This window comes from Taudactylus pleione, unplaced genomic scaffold (genome assembly GCF_031769625.1).
Source record: "Taudactylus pleione unplaced genomic scaffold, aTauple2 ptg000006l, whole genome shotgun sequence".
Taxonomy (NCBI): Eukaryota; Metazoa; Chordata; class Amphibia; order Anura; family Myobatrachidae; genus Taudactylus; species Taudactylus pleione.
Window position 1 is genome coordinate 11,096,406 of NW_028284409.1, and position 17,509 is coordinate 11,113,914.

At 45.7% G+C, this 17,509-nt stretch overlaps 1 protein-coding gene across 1 annotated transcript in view; it reads right to left on the reverse strand.

Annotated features, from left to right (window-relative positions):
• Positions 1–17,509, reverse strand: part of MAP3K5 (mitogen-activated protein kinase kinase kinase 5) — a 179,634-nt gene that overhangs the window by 88,948 nt on the left and 73,177 nt on the right. The gene's annotated exons all lie outside the window — the stretch shown is intronic.

Here is a 17,509-nt window from a genome sequence, read left to right on the forward strand (position 1 = left end):
ATGTTGACAATGAAGCCTCCGGCAATTATGTCTTCTTTTTGGACCTGCAAAAAGCAGGACGACATTGAGCTCAGCTCCTACCATGTGGGTAGGGAAGTGAAGAGCATGGCTCAGCAGCAGGGGTTTGAGAATCATAGTGACGGGACACGCAAGATATTTGTGTTTGTATTTGCATGTGGTGAAACTCAGTATTGTCACATAGTTTCTTTTATTTTGTGCTGTGTGTTATAAACATAATAAAAAGGTGCACATTTTACCAACCATTTGCATAGGGGATTTAAATCACCCATGCTGAGGTACCAATTACCCCCAAATACCTATAGTATATGTATTGTAACATGGGATGTAGAAATGAGGATTCAATTGCACCGTATTCGGCGGCCGCACTACTTCATTCTCCTAAGAGTCTTATTCCCGCTTATATTCTCAACAATGTATTATTTCATGACACTTATGCAGCTTGTCGCACTATGGGCCAAATGTAATAGGGTGAGAGTTTAGCAGTAAACTCTCACATTGGTTGAGTTTTATCTTCAAAATGGGAAAACATCTGAATGAGATTTTAAATCGTGAGAGTTTTTTAAGTCTAAAAAAACATGCAAGTTCACTCTGTTACTTTGTTTTTCGACTCTATTACATTGGTAAAGTTTAAAAAGTGTCAAACTCTCACTTTTCTAAACTCTCACCCTATTACATTTGGCCCCAGATGTCTGAAACTTAAAAGGCCTTATACTAGTTCTAAATATGTCCCGTTTGTAGGTAACACGCTGTTCCCCCAGGGTTAGATAACTCTTTGTTCCTTCAGTGGAAAGATAAGGGAATTGCTATGGTGAAAGATGTTTTTGCTCCTGGCGATATTGTCATGCCTTTTAGTGTTTTACATAATACAAATGGTATACCCCATAGGCAGTTTTATATGCATCTCCAAATAGTTCATTTTGCTCGCTCTATTATGTCACAAATCCGATCTCTAAATTCTCAGAATTTACTACATAACCAATTGTCATTTATAATACTTCATCCATACAAAACTAAATATCTTACACTGGATCTTGTTGGCAATTCATACGATCGAATCTGGAAACATACAGTTGCGTTGTGGGGTAGAGACATACCACCTGTAACCTCAGCCGATGACTTGCTTACACATTATGACTCAACCCTGAGATTCTTGCGCTGCTCCTGGCTACAGAATGTCCATATCAAGACTATCAATAGAGTATATATAACACAAGCTCGCAGGAGCTTCATGGTGGCAGAGGAGTTGGGTAACTGTCTCAAATGTAGACGCCCAAACGCAACTTTTTTCCACAATCTATGGTTGTGTCCGAAAATACGCAAATTCTGGGGAAAGGTAGTAGTTTTTATTAATATTATTTTTCATCTACAACTTAGAAGTGATCCTTTGGCACTTTTATGCGCCAATTTAAGGGATTGGAACCTTGGTGTGGATAAAAAAAAAAATCTGTAATCCCTCTCCTAACTGTTATTGTAACCATTGCTAAAAATTGATATTATGTAGTTGGACCACTTCTACTCCCCCATTTTTGGGCTCAGTAAAATCACTACTGCTCAATACCCTATATTATGACAGGCAAGCTGTATTTCCAGCATTAGAGACTGGTGTAGTCTCCTTTTATAATTTAGGGGTGCTTATATTGAGTCGCTGGACTCCTCCACACAGTCGAGAGTGTTAAAAGTATTTGAGACCACATCTTGGTATTTATATAGAAATGTGACATGTAGGATGACACCTATTTGGTTGTTTAGTGTATTTTGTTATGTCAATATGATTGGCAGGGGTTGACTCCGACCTTGTTCGGAATTGCCTCATCTAGGAACATTCTTGATCACAGAGACAGTTCATTCTCAATTATCACATGATTGAATATCCTCCATTCCCCCTTGTTCTGTCCCCCCCTTTTCTTTATTTTATATTATGTTATTTCTATTGTATTTGTACTATAGTGCAGTTTATGGTATTGTGTACTTAAATTTTTGAATATGTGGTCAAATATCTGACTTCGAACTTTAGAATCATTTTTATTCCAGTTAAGGAATTTGATGTATATTTCGAACATGTGCATAATATTTATGGTTCTTTTATACCACTATTTAGAAATTTGTAATTTTTAAAACTTTTCTATATACTGCTGTAATGTATAATGTTTTATTTGAAATATTAAACAGATTTTCCACACACAAAAAAAAAAAAAGATATGAGGTTTCAAACAGGCAGGAATTTGGTAAAGTATTGTCTTTTAATGACAAGAGATACTGCACTTCAGCATACATGAGCATAGGCCTGGACACACACACAGGCACATAAAAAGGTTCCAGCACTCCTTTTGCTTAGCAGTGGCTTACAGCAACAATTGGCCATGCTCTCCCAACATAGCCCTTGGACCCTCTCACTACAGACACTTAATCCTACTACCTGGCCGCTAGACAGCATCAGGGCAAGGAGCAAAAAGCAGACAAGAGTTTTAATCTCTTCCTCTGCTGCTCAGTGATGAGTTGCAGCTAGGCCTGTGCGACTGTGAAAACCTGGCTTCGCTCCAGCCTCCTCGGAGGGAGCTAGTCCCACCAGAACGTGGGCAATTCAGGTGAAATACAACCCCTCTCACCACACAGCCCCCTGGGGAAGTGCACAATTTCTTTTGTGACGGCCGACACCACTCAGCTTTCTCAAATTTTCGGGGCAATGCATCCACATTTTTATGTTGCACTCCCCGCCAATGTTACGACAAACTTGTACTGCTGGATGGTCAAAAACCAGCGCATCACTCTAGGATTAACTTCTTTTTTGAGGTGCATCCACCTCAGAGGTGCATGATCTGTGACAAATTCTCTTTCCAAAAGATAATACTTCAGGGCTTCTACTGCCCACTTTATCGCCAAACACTAACTCTACTATGGTGTATTTTGTTTCTTGTGGCAACAGCTTTCTACTTAAGTAGAGGATCGGCTTTTCTTCACCCGCAAAGGACTGTGATAAAACAGCTCCTAAGCCTGTCGTGGAGGCGTCAGTTTGCAAGACAAAAGGTTTTCTGAAATCCGGTGCCTGCATAACCGGTTTGTAACAAACAGAACCATCCTTGCATCTTCCCAGGCTGTTTCAATTGTCTTGGTCCAGGGAATCTTTACCGGTTGAGCCTTCTTAAGGGTCTCAGTCAGGGGTAAGGCTCTGGATGCAAAATTTGGAATTAAACGGCGGCAATAGCCTAGCAGCCCAAGGAAAGTACTCATTTGATTCTTGGAGGAGGGTCTTGGCCAGGACTGAATCGCCTCCACTTTCCGCAGTTGGGGTTTCACGTGCCCATTGCCAATGACATACCCGAGGTAATTGGCCTCTGAAAGTCCAATGGTACACTTACCTGAATTAGCAGTCAACCAGTTCTGTCGTAAGCCGTTTAACACTTCTTGGACTTTGGGAAAATGTTCTTCCCAACTTTCTGTATAGATGACAATGTCGTCTAGATAGGCTATAGTGTACCCCTGGTGTGGCCTCAGCAGGCGAGCCGTGGCATGGTAAAATATCACTGGTACCCCATGAAGGCATAAGGAAGCATTTTATATTGAAACAGGCCATCAGGGGTCGACAAGGCAGTTTTCTTGGTGGTTTCACTTAGTGGAATTTGCCAATATCACTTTGTAAGGTCCAGGGTCGTAAGACACCAGCTATTTGCCAAATTTTCAACTAATTCTTCCACCTGTGGTAACGGGTAAACGTCAAACCTGGAAACCTGATTCCGCTGCCTAAAATCGTTGCAAAAACATATGGCTCCTGAAGGCTTGGGGACCAACACAATAGGACTTGACCAGTTACTGTTGGACTCCTTAATGACCCAAAGTGCTAGCATCTCATTCACCTCTTGCTATACTGCTTGCCGTCGCGCCTCAGGGATGTGATACAGTCGCTGCTTTACAACCACTCCTTCAGGTGTATTTAATCTCGTGCCCTACTAAAGGCAGTGCGCCCTGGCAGGGAAAAAAAACAAACCACATCCCGATTACTGTGAACTAAGGCTTCCGCTTCTTTTCGCTGTTTTGCTGACAAGGTGTCCGACAGCAGAACTTCTGTAGGGCCAGGTGAACTATAGCAACCCTTAAAAGCCTGAGGGGTGGAGGTTTCCAGCACATCCATGGCAACATCTCTGCCAATATTTTTGTCTGCTGTAACCGGGCAGTGTTGCAAATTTCTTTCCTCAGACATTAATTGCGCAGAGGTTCCCTTTCTAAAGAGAACTGGCCGAGCTTTTCCACTCTTCTCCCTTTTTTGGAGGTAGGGCCTTTGACACTTTACATTGGCATTGCCTCTGCGATTCCTTTAAGAGCTCAACAAATCCTGGGAAATTGCGTCCCAATATGATAGGATAGGGGAGCTTAGGACCAACCGCGGCGACCACCTCATAAGTGCACCGCTTTATGGTGAGGCTCACTCGCACCTGGGATAAGTTTTCTGTGGACCCATGAACGCAGAGTACTTCAACTAACCCTGGCACCTTTTCCATTGGCCTGGGCAGGACAGCCTCTGAGATCATGGTTAGCTCACTCCCTGAGTCTATAATAGCTGGGAGTTCTCAGCCATTCAGCAACACAATTGACCACATTAATGGGAGTCTGGAATCCAAGGGTTCCATCATGCAAAAAAAACGGGGTATGTAATGCCCCTACTAGCAATCCCACACTCCATAGGCTCTGTTTTTAATGGGACAGTTCAGCCTTATATGACCTGGCTCTCTGCACTTATAACAAACAACCCTAGCATCTCCAGTGGTGTTTCCTTGAGGAGGGGTGACAGTCTGGTTCACAGGCCAATGGGTGCCATCGTAACGGGTCGCCCATTGCCTGGTTTCTTTTCTGGCATCTTTGTCATATTTCCTGAGGTTTCATACCGCTCCAATACTGTAATTCCTGTCAACTCTGAGGATCAGCGTGTATGACCCAGCGCTGCATATTCCGCTCTAGGGTTCTTATACATTGGTCAACAACCACCGTCTCTATAATCTGAGCGGCAGTGCGGTCTTCTGGCTGGAGCCAACTCTGCCCCTGTCTGTAGAGTTTTGCAACCTGCTTCCAAATAGGACCCCTGGTAGTAGGGCCCATTCGTGGAAGCGCTGCACTTCCCCAGAAAGAGTGAGATCTGACTTAGCTAGAATGGCACTTTTGACTAGGTCATATATCTTGGCATCAGCAAAGGACATATCAGCATAGGCTTTCTGAGCCTCACCAGTGAGATAGGAGGCAAGTCTATCAGCCCAAGTGTCTTCTGACCACTTTAAGCGCTGTGCGACCCTCTCAAATATCAGTAAATATGCCTCTGGGTCATCTGAGGCAGACATGTTCTTTAGATGCCCTGTAGTAGCTGTTGTTCCCATTGATTGGGTCACTAGCTACAACATTTGTTCCTCTGTCTTTTGATTTGAGGCCAACAATGTTACTACCGTATAGTGTGAAAAACTATCTCCATTTTTACAGTGGGAGGTGTATACACAAGCCTAGGTTCATTTATATAAGAGCAATGACAAGCCAGTTTACACAAATAAATATATCTCTTTCGTTCAGCAAAGCAACGGTTATTCAAGTTAGAAAAAGAAAACTGCTTTTTTTTTTCTTCAGCGATGCAGGGGTTAAACAAAACACGAACAAAAAACCTAGTATTTTCCCTTTCAGCAATGCAGTGCTTAATTGAAACAGTATAAACTTAATTACACTAACTAGTGAACATACTAATCAGCATTTGATAGGTCTTAAGCATCTCAGTGGGGGGGAAAAAAAAAGGAAAGCAACTTTTTTTCCAATAAAAACACAAGAGGTTTTTTTTTTTTTTTCAGTGCAAAGCAAGTTACACAATGTCCTTGTTATAACTGAGTTTTCTCTGGTTCACCAACCATACTCACGTATACCTACCGTTCTGCCTGGTCAGTTCCTTTGCTACGCCATAGGCGTCTAGCTATTGTGCTGCGACACAGCAGTGCAGATTCCCCGTTAGGGCCACCAATGTAACACGGGGTGTAGAAATGAGGATACAGACAGGCAGGTATTCGGTAAAGCAGTGTCTTTTAATGGCAGCAGACACTGCACTTTAGCCATACATGAGCATAGGACTGGACACACAGGCACATAACAGAAACTAAGCAAACAAACATAAAAGGTTCCAGCACTCATTGTGCTCAGCAGTCAGCAGTGGCTTGCAGCCACATTTGGTCATGCTCTCCCAGCATAGCCCTTGGGCCCTGGCACTACAGACACTTAATACTACTACCTGGCTGCTAGACAGCATCAGGGCAAGGAGCAACAGGCAGATGAGTGTGTTAAACTCTTCCTCTGCTGCTCAGTGATGAGTTGCTGCTGGGGCTGTGCAACTGTGAAAACCTGGAGTTCCACACCTCCACTGTTCATGCAGAATGCACAGGCTTCACTCTAGCCTCCCTTGGAGGGAGCTGGTTCCACCAGAATGTGGGCAATTCAGGTGAGAGACTTCCCCTCTCACCGCAGTATCTTAAAAGTTGTTTATTCATGTTATCTGAGGGGGTTAGTGCAGGGGTGGATTGGGCCGCCGGGATGCCGGGCTGGTTCCCGCTGGGCCGGTCCCTACTATGGCTGGCCACCCTCCTACCCACCCGCTGCCACGATCGGAGCTCAGCTCCGATCGGGCAGCTTTACAGTAGTCTAGCTTCTGCGCATGCGCAGAAGCTTACTAATTGAAAAAAAAAATGGCCGACGGGGGAGCTGCTGCGCCTGCCTGGCAGCAGCTCCTCCCATAAGCCTTTGCGGAGCTTGTCAGTCACAGCTGACAGCTCCGCCTCCAGCCCCTCCGCGCGGCCTGGCCTCACTCTGTGCATGCTGCAACAAGCAGTGACGCCGTCTGAGGGCAAAGACACAAGCAGCGGGCAGCCAGAGGAGCAGCAGGTGATGCCGGCGGCTGGACACAGGAACAAGCAGCGGACAGAGCATCACCAGGTAAGTGTTGGCTGCGGGGGGGGGGGGGGGGGAGAGAGGAGATGGGAGGGGAGGGGGAGCTGACAACGCGGGGGGGCGGGGGGTTGAGCTAAAGATGCAGGGCTGAGGGGGGTGAGCTAAAGATGCAGGGCTGAGCTAAAGATGCAGGGCTGGGGGAGGGGGAGCTAAAGATGTTGGGCTGGGGGGGTTGGTGCTGACACTGGGGCTGGGGAATAATGCTGAGACACACAGGGGCTCTGGGAATGAGGATGAGATACACAAGGGCTGGGGGGGGGGAAATGAGGCTGAGAGACAAACTGGTGCTGGAGAATAAGGCTGAGAGAGACACTGAGGCTTGGGGAATGAGGCTGACACACACTAGGGCTGGGTGAATGGGACCAAGAGATACACACTGGGGAATGGGGCTGAGAGACACACTTGGACTGGGGAAATGGTTAGATCTATAATACAATTTTCCAAGGGACCTGTGATGTCACACACATGTGACCCGTCATCAAAGGGGGAGGGGCCAGAATGATAAAGGAGGGCCAAAAGTGTCTCCTCGCTGCGCTCTCCATGTTTCGGGCACGGTGGCTTGCTGCGCTCGCCACAAAAATGTGTTCCCCCTCTATGCCCATGTGGATGGTAACACAGGAGCATTCTGGCCCCCCTCAGCGGTCATGTGACTGCAACGTCACAGAGGTCCTTTCTCACACACTGGGACTGGGGGAAAAGGACTGAGGGCCTGATTCAGAGCCGCTCGTAAGTGGCCGCTCGTTCGCTCCGAGCGATGTTCGCACATCTGCGCATGCGTATGGGTTGTAATGCGCATGCGCGAACCAGTCAGTGCGGTCAGAAATCGTGTGCTCGTGTGCCTGCTAATTTGAGTGACAGGATGAGGCGTTTGTGGGTGGTAACAGGGGAAGGTGCTTGAAAACGTGGAGTGGAGATCCGAACGCAGGCGTGCCAAAAGGTCAAAACGGGCGTTTTAAGGGTGTGCATAATTAACAAAGCAGCGTCATCGGCCACGTCACTTTGTCATCTTTTAGTCTGAACTGCTCGCATGATTGCGGTAGGAAAATGCTACCACAAGCACTGCGAGCAGTTCATACACCTTTCGATGTACTCGATTAATCTAATAAATAGCGGAGATGACGTGTGATGCGAGCGGCCAGGGGGCGTTTTTTTCAAAATAGCAAGCGCATGTTTTGTTCGCTCGTTCAGACAAAGAGGCGTCAACAGACCGCAAAGAGCGAGCGCTTGATTTAAATGTCCGGCCCCTTTTTCAGAACGACCGTCCGCAAATAGCGTCCGGCTCTGAATCAGACCCTGAGAGACACACTGGTGCTGGGGGAATGAGGCTGAGACACACTGGGGCTGGGGGAATGAGGATGAGAGCCACAGGTGGGCCTGGGGATGGAGAGACATGGGGGTCCTGGGGATGGAGAAACACATGGGGTCCTGGGATGGAGAAACACATGGGGTCCTGGAGAGGCATAGGGGATTCTGGAGAGAGACAATGGGTCCTGGAAATGGAGAGACAGAGGGAGCCTGGAGAACCACAGGGGAGCTTGGGGATGGAGAGACGTACGGGCATCTGGAGACACAGAAATTGTTTGATCAGGGAAATTTTACCCTGCACAAAAACTTCTGCTACTGTAGGTTATGATGATGACATTAGTTATATTTCTACATAAACAGGCATCTTCCAGACAATGTGATCTTCTACATGAATAGTGAATACCGGCTGAAGACGCTGTACAGTGAGGCTGAAATTCTTCAGAGGTTCCCTGTTGCAGAGAAACCACCAAATAGGTAAGAAAAGACTTTCAAACTGACTGGCCTGTACCTAGTGCAGAGGGATGGGGGGTCCCAAATAAAAGGGTATCATTCACCCAGATTTCTGTTGCCGGCCCTGCTCCCCTCAGTGGCTTGCAAAAGCAGCTCCAGGCCCTAAGGCGAGGGAGTATCCTGCCCTCCTCCACAGACCCGCCTTCTCAACACACCCGCCCCCTTTAGGGCTGCTTCCAGAAATTTCCCGGGCTGGTTTTCCATCCCAATCCGCCCCTGGGTTAGTGTATTAATATTATCTGGGGACAGCGTAATAATAGTTTCTGGGAAAGAGGGTACTGTATTAATATTACAAACGGGGGTAGTGTATTAGCGTTATCTGGTGGGCTGTGTATTAATGCCATATAGCAGCTAGTGTGGGAAGCATACTGACATTGCATGTTCTATCTATGTAGTGTACACACATTGTAGTGTGCAAATTTATTTAGGACAAAATTTGTTTTCTGCTGCATTTGTTCTATAAACAAAATTATTGACATAATATTTAGTCTGAATTTCCTCTTCAGTTTCAACCATGCAGAAATGAATTTTCTGTCAACTTTATACAGCATTGAAACACTAGATTTACTGAAACTTTTTCTGTGTGTATGTCCATACCGAAGGAAGAACAAAAAACAATTTAACATGAAACAGATAACAGAATAATGGGGGCAGCCAGGTCGGCACAGGAGGAGGGGGGTGTTGTGGCATGGCATAAGGAGGGCAAGGTAGGGCTTGACGCAGATTGGCGGTGTAGCTTGGGGTTGTGAATAGCATCAGCTCCCACCATGCTGCGGGGGTATGGTTGGGAGGGTTGCGGGGTGGTACGGGGGTAGACGAGCGGTTGGGAGACCTGCTCACCTTTTCGGCGGCCGGGAGCTCCACCCGTTTTTCGGAAGTTTAAAGCATAGGTGTAGTAACAATTTTGCAAAAACATTATGCATCCATTTTGAATGCAGATGCTAGTTTAATCATCCTTGATAAACATTTTTTAATTTGCTGCTCTGCTATTAATCCCTCCATTGGTTACCTGTATTCTACAGAATTCAACATAAAATACTTTTCCTACACATAAGCACATAAGGCTATAACCAAACACTAACATACATCTCTTCGCTTATATCAAAATATCTCCCAACCCAACCACTACGCTCTGTACAAGAACTGCGTCTCTCATCCACACGCATAACCTGCTCCCATTCGCGGTTGCAGGACTTTTTTTGGGTTGCACCCACTCTGAAATGGACACACTATAAAACTATCCTCTAGTCTCCAAACCTTGAAGAATTCCCTGAAAATTAAACTCTTCAGGCGAGCTTATCAAATCCGAGAACCACTCACATAACCTCCATAAACTATCCTACCCAATTACATCCCCACTATTCAGTCCAAACATAACTTCACATTTTCTCATCCTCCTGACCCTAGGCCAACATTGCTGTGTGACTGGGCCATACAGCCTACAAAGAACCTCTGCAATCTGTCTGGGCCAATATGTAATAAGTAGCACCTATCTTTGTGTACCAATGCCTATTTCACTATAGAATGTAAGCTTGCAAGCAGGGCCCTCTTACCTCTATGTCTGTCTGTTATTACCCAGTCTTGTTCTATTACAATTTGTTCCCAATTATAATGCGCAATGCATTATGCTGGTGCTATATAAGTAACTAATCAGTCAAATAAATGTGTAGGTGTCAGGATGAGGGAAATTGCATACTTTAAGTGCTGTACCCCATTCGCCAGGTCTAATATGATTTCTGCATTGCAAATTTATATTGTCTAGTGATCACAGCTACTGGGACCCACGCAACAGAGCAAACATGGAGAAAGCTTTCTTGAACTACAGTATTTCTTCTAGTAATGACCGGAATTTGTGTTTGCCAAATTGTCTGACCATAAACCCTAGAAACAGACCTTGTAACAGTGTGAAAATTAGTTGATTTTTTTTTAACTATGGCAACCAACACAGGAATCAGAATCTACATTTGTAGACAGCTTATATTTTTCACATAGGGAATGATTTATATTGCACATAACGCATTTGCATGGTGTTATTTAACATTAGACACAATGCACATGCACACAACTGTTGGAGGTATTTTGACATACACAACACGAGCGGCCCATATATCCTCTATGACATTGACACCCACACTGAATCGGTATGATATGACGGCTGTCGGGATGCCTCCTGTCAGAATATCGACAGCCGCATCCCGATGGTTGGTATACTTACCAGGGCCGGATTTACCGCTAGGCAACCAAGGTGGAGGCCTAGGGCCCTGCGGGTCCCAAGGGGCCCGTAACCGGGCCCCCCCGGTAATCCGGCCCTGGGAGAGAACCTGCAGTGCTGCTCTGAGTTTTGAGCGCACCAGCCAGGGCCCGGGGAGGAAGCGGTCTGATCATGGCTGGATTAAAGGGCCATTGGAGGCAAGTCCTCCCCCCCGCCGCAGATCTGATCTGGTCCCACGATCCGCAGCCACTCCCGTAGCATTCACACAGTCCCCACCGGCGCCGCAGAGCAGTGCTGAATTGCCAGGCCGGCGGTGGACCAATCAGGCACAGAAAAGCAGCCTGCGGCTCCCAGTGACTGGTTGGCGCGCAGGCTGCAGTGAAGAAGAGGGCGTGACCAGGGGAGCCGAGAGGGGGGGGGGGGGAGGGGGGCGGGTACAGATTACCCGGTCCCGGGCTTCCTGAGGGGCCCAGCGGGGGGCCCGGGTCCGGCGCCACTCCCCCCCTCACAGCAGCCCAGCACACAGCGTGTGCTAAGCTGCCTGCAGTTGGAAACTGCTCGTGGCTGCTGAGCAGCAGCCACAGCAGTCTCCCTCCTATGCCTGTGTGGGGTAGCGATCACACTGATCGCGCCTCCCCTGGCTTTGCGCCGGGCAGAGGGGGCTCAGAGCGCCCCCCCTCCCCAGCGTGCAAATCTTTTTTTTTCTTGGCAAGGGGGCGTGGCCACACCTCCCGTGATTAAGCCACGCCCCTATTACCGGGGCCCGCCACGGCTCTTGGCGGGCCTGGGTGTGACATGGAAAAGAGGGGCGGGCGCTGGGCACACAGCCACAGAAGAGAAGGTGGAAGCTGGAACATGCCGCGATGCAGCTGAGGACGGCTGTGGCTTAGCCAGTGTGTCACACTGTCAGCATCTTGACATCATAAAAGTAAGACAGTATTGAAGAACTTTTTTTTTTTGTCACCAAAATGTAACTACTGTAATTAAAGGCACCGAGTCCTATAGTATTGTATGTGTGTGTGATATATATATATATATATATATATATATATACACACACAAATAATATATATACACACACGTGTGTGTAGGTATACTTGTGAGTATGTATATTTGTGTATACAAATTATATATATATATATATATATATATATATATATATATATATATATAATGTATACACACATATGTGTATGTATATTTGTGAGATATATATATATATATATACACACATACATATACACACACACACACACACACACTGTGTGTATATATATATGGATTATTGGATTGATGTTCTATGGAATAAAGTTGTCATTGTGAGCCCTTGATTGAAGTCTGGTGAGTGCACCCCTACAAATATATTTTTTTATATATTGGTGGTTTTTGGTCTCACCTGGACCACAATTTGATATTGCACCCCAGCGACTATTGCGAGTGCGAAATAGACAGAAAGTTATATATACACACATATATATAAAATACATAGAGTACATACATACAGTATATATACACACACATAAATATACATACACACATGTGTATATATATGTATATATATATATATATATATATATATATATATATATATTACACATACATATATATTATATGCATGCACATGTACATACACACACACACATATATATATATACACATATATACATATATATATAAATATACACATACACACAGTCAGGTCCATAAATATTGGAACATTGACAGAATTTTCAGATTTTGGCCTCTATTCACCACCACAGTGGTTTTGAAATGAAACAAACAAGATGTGCTTTAACTGCAAACTTTCAGATTTAATTTAAGGGTACCGTATATACTCGAGTATAAATCGACCCGAATATAAGCCGAGGTACCTACTTTTACCCAAAAAAACTGGGAAAACTTACTGACTCGAGTATAAGCCTAGTGTGGGAAATGGCAACAGCTGGTAGTGCCCCCAGTAGTAATTCCCCCTGGTTGTGCCCCCAGTAGTAATCCCCCCCTGGTTGTGCCCCCAGTAGTAATCCCCCCCTGGTAGTGCCCCCAGTGGTAATCCCCCCTTTCAGTGCCTCCAGTAGTAATCCCCCCCTGGTAGTACCCCAGTAGTAATCCCGCCTTTTAGTGCCCCCTGTAGTAATCCCCCCTTTTAGTGCCCCCTGTAGTAATCCCCCCCTGTAGTAATCCCCCATGGTAGTGCCCCCTGTAGTAATCCCCCCTTTTAGTGCCCCCTGTAGTAATCCCCCCTTGGTAGTGCCCCCTGTAGTAATCCCCCCTGGTAGTTCCCCCAGTGGTATTCCCCCCTTTTAGTGCCCCCTGTAGTAATCACCCCCTGATAATGCCCCCTGGTAGTGCCCCCTGTAGTCATCGCCCCCTGGTAGTGCCCCCCTGCAGTCATCGCCCCCTGGTAGTGCCCCCTGCAGTCATCGCCCCCTGGTAGTGCCCCCTGTAGTCCCCCCCCCTAAGTAGAGAGAGACGTGATAACAATAAAAAAAAAAAATCACTTACCTGTAACTCCCGCTCCTGGTCCCGCCGCTGTCCGCTCCTCCGGCCTCTTTGCATGGGAGAGACGTCGTCATGACGACGTGTCTCCCATCACCCACTGCGGGAGCCGGAAGATGGCTCCCGCAGTGGGAGCAGCAGCAGCCGCTGAGAGTCTGACAGACTCTCAGCGGCTGCTGATTACAGCAAACACATAGCTGCCGGCTCCGGCGGCTATGTGTTTGGCAGTGTGTAGCGCTGACCGAACTCCGTCCAGTCAGCGCTACACTTGACTCGAGTATAAGCCAAGGGGGACTTTTTCAGCACATTTTTTGTGCTGAAAAACTCGGCTTATACTCGAGTATATACGGTAATTACATCCAAATCGGGTGAACGGTGTAGGAATTACAACAGTTTCAATATGTGCCTCCCACTTTTTAAGGGGCCAAAAGTAATGGGACTATCAACTCAAAAGCTATTTCATGGACAGGTGTGGGCTATTCCCTCGTTATTTCATTATCAATTAAGCAGGTAAAGGGTCTGGAGTTGATTCTAGGTGTGACATTTGCATTTGGAATCAGTTGCTGTCGACTCTCAATATGAGATCCAAAGAGCTGTCACTATCAGTGAAGCAAGCCATCATTAGGCTGAAAAATCAAAACAAACCCATCAGAGAAATAGCAAAAACATTAGGTGTGGCCAAATCAACTGTTTGGAACATTCTTAAAAAGAAAGAACGCACTGGAGAGCTCAGCAACACCAAAAGACCCGGAAGACCACGGAAAACAACTGTGGTGGATGACAGAAGAATTATTTCCCTTGTGAAGAAAAACCCCTTCACAACAGTTGGCCAAATCAAGAACACTCTCCAGGAGGTAGGTGTATATGTGTCAAAGTCAACAATCAAGAGAAGACTTCACAAGGGTGAATATAGAGGGTTCACCACAAGATGCAAACCATTGGTGAGCCACAAAAACAGGAAGACCAGATTAGAGTTTGCCAAACAACATCTAAAAAAGCCATTACAGTTCTGGAACAACATCCTATGGACAGATGAGACAAAGATCAACTTGTACCAGAGTGATGGGAAGAGAAGAGAAGAAAAGGAACTGCTCATGATCCAAAACATACCACCTCATCAGTGAAGCATGGTGGTGGTACTGTCATGGCGTGGGCATGTATGGCTGCCAATGGAACTGGTTCCTTTGTATTTATTGATGATGTGACTGCTGACAAAAATGAATTCTGAAGTGTTTCGGGCAATATTATATGCTCATATTCAGTCAAATGCTTCAGAACTCATTGGACGGCGCTTCACAGTGCAGATGGACAATGACCCGAAGCATACTGCAAAATCAACCAAAGAGATTTTTAAGGCTAAAAAGTGGAATGTTATGCAATGGCCAAGTCAATCTCCTGACCTGAATCTGATTGAGCATGCATTTCACTTGATGAAGACAAAACTAAAGGGAAAATGCCCCAAGAACAAGCAGGAACTGAAGACATTTGCAGTAGAGGCCTGGCAGAGCATCACCAGGGATGAAACCCAGCGTCTGGTGATGTCTATGCGTTCCAGACTTCAGGCTGTAATTGCCTGCAAAGGATTTGCAACAAAGTATTAAAAAGTGAAAGTTAGATTTAGGATTGTTTAGTTTGTCCCATTACTTTTGGCCCCTTAAAAAGTGGGAGGCACATATAGAAACCGTTGTAATTCCTACACCGTTCACCTGATTTGGATGTAATTACCCTCAAATTAAATCTGAAAGTCTGCAGTTAAATCACATCTTGTTTGTTTCATTTCAAAGCCATTGTGGTGGTGAATAGAGGCCAAAATATGAAAATTCTGTCAATGTCCCAATATTGATGCACCTGACTGTATGTATGTATATATATATATATATATATATATATATATATATATATATTTATTATCAGCACTCCCAGGACTTCCAGGTGGTAGTATAATAAAGGACAATTAGACCATCATGTAGCCAACATTTCTATCTCCTTTATTGGAGATTTTCCTCAGGGTCAGTGAGTCAGTGTGATATGGACTGGCAGTGAGAGCTATAGAGGGGACAATCAGTGGGGCCAAACACTGAAAAGCTTAGCAAAAATCAAGTGTATTTAAGGCCTTGGCGCACCAGGGTGCTGTACAGCAGCATGAATTAGGAATGAAAATATAGTGCTATGGATTGCTTGGAGGAGGGGGGCCCCAAAACCGGTATCTTGCCTAGGGCCCCATGAGGTCTAAATCCGGCTCTGATACTTACCCTCCCCCCGGTAGCCTAACCCTAACCACCCCGTGCCCTAACCCTCCCCCGTTAGTTCCTGAACCTAAGTCCCCCTCTTTCATGCCTAAACCTAACCCCCCAGGCAGTGGTGCCTGACTCTATCCCTCCCCCCTAGGGGTGCCTAACCCTAACCTCCCCACCCAAAAGAGGACGGGTGCCCCGGACTTCCCTCGTTCAGCATAAAGATTAAGATAAGCGTCGACATTTCAATGCCTATATCTTAACTCCCTTGTGGGGATATCGGCTTCGGCATGACTACATCCCTACACACACACACACACGCGCGCGCGCACACACACACACACACACACACACACACGCGCGCGCACACAGGTTCATTTTTTTTGTCAGAAGTCAACTAACCACCAGTATGCTCTCGGACTGTGGGAGGAAACCAGAGCACCCAGAGGAAACCAATGCAAACACAGGAAGAACATACAAACTACACGCATATAGGGCTTTGGTTGGAGTTAAGCCCATGATCTCAACACTATGTGCCAGCAATGCTGATCACTGAACCACCGTGTTGCCCAAATGGAGTACAATAAGGGCATGCAGACGCAAGTTAAGCAAGCCAATTTCAGTCGGTCTTATTTTTAGGTTTGCCCCAGATGCATGGATACATTATATTTAATTTTTATTTATTTTATTCTTTATTTTCATACAAATACAGACACCTGTATTTACAGTTTATTTTCCTATTTAGCTGCAGTCTAAAAAGCAGGGTACACACTAGGACAACTGATGGGCCTTCTTGCCATTCCACCATCCTACCTGACAATTGGTAAGTGCATACACACTTACCAATCATCGAACGGATGTGCTGTGACTAATGTCCCAACTGGGCAGGCACATGTGCCCGCCCAGTTGTGATGTCAGTCACCTGCGGCCTCTGCAGCAAGTGTACGGGCAGTTGGCTGACCGCCCATACACATAGCACTATGCACCAATATATCTGTAGACATATTGGGCATCGGCTGTGCTGCACAGGCAACGCGATATGTCTGTGAACAACGTCATCTAGTACACACTGGCCGATGCACACACAATATATTGGCTGTTCAATTGAACGGTTGATATATCGGCCAGGGTGTACCCAGCATCCGAAACAAACAAATACAGGATCATAAGTTAATGTGAACTACAAAGGATTGAGGGGGGATCCAGAAATATATACTATATAAAGGTTGCATGTACTGCATCTTAAGATGTTTGTTACTCAAAATACAGACATGGAAACATGTGTGTGAAGGTACATACATTATTTAAAATACACAAATGTGCAACTTTTCTGTTGAACTCTAAGTTACTCCCATAATATGCAAGTTCATAATATGCGATTTCTTCAGTTTCCTTATATACTACACACTGATAATGATCACAATGCTCTGGGGCTTTCAGTGGTAACACCTCTTCTCACCATATTTGTTTTTTTCTCTTAAAAACAATATAGGTGGACTGGGTGGAAACATCATGTCATAAGGAGAGACAGGCAAACCATTTTGTTATGCTATGGAAATTTGTTTTGGTTTTTTCCAATGGCTGACACCTCCCCCATGGATTGTCTTGCCAAGCCATCTGATCAACCTTTGGAGCTCATTCAGACCTGCTTGCTAGATGCGTTCGCTTGTAGCCTGCGTATTGCAAATCCAGCGCACGCCCAGCAAGGCTGGCAATCGCACGGCAAGGCATTAGCACGCCCACTATGTCTTGGTGTGGGATCACTCAGTGT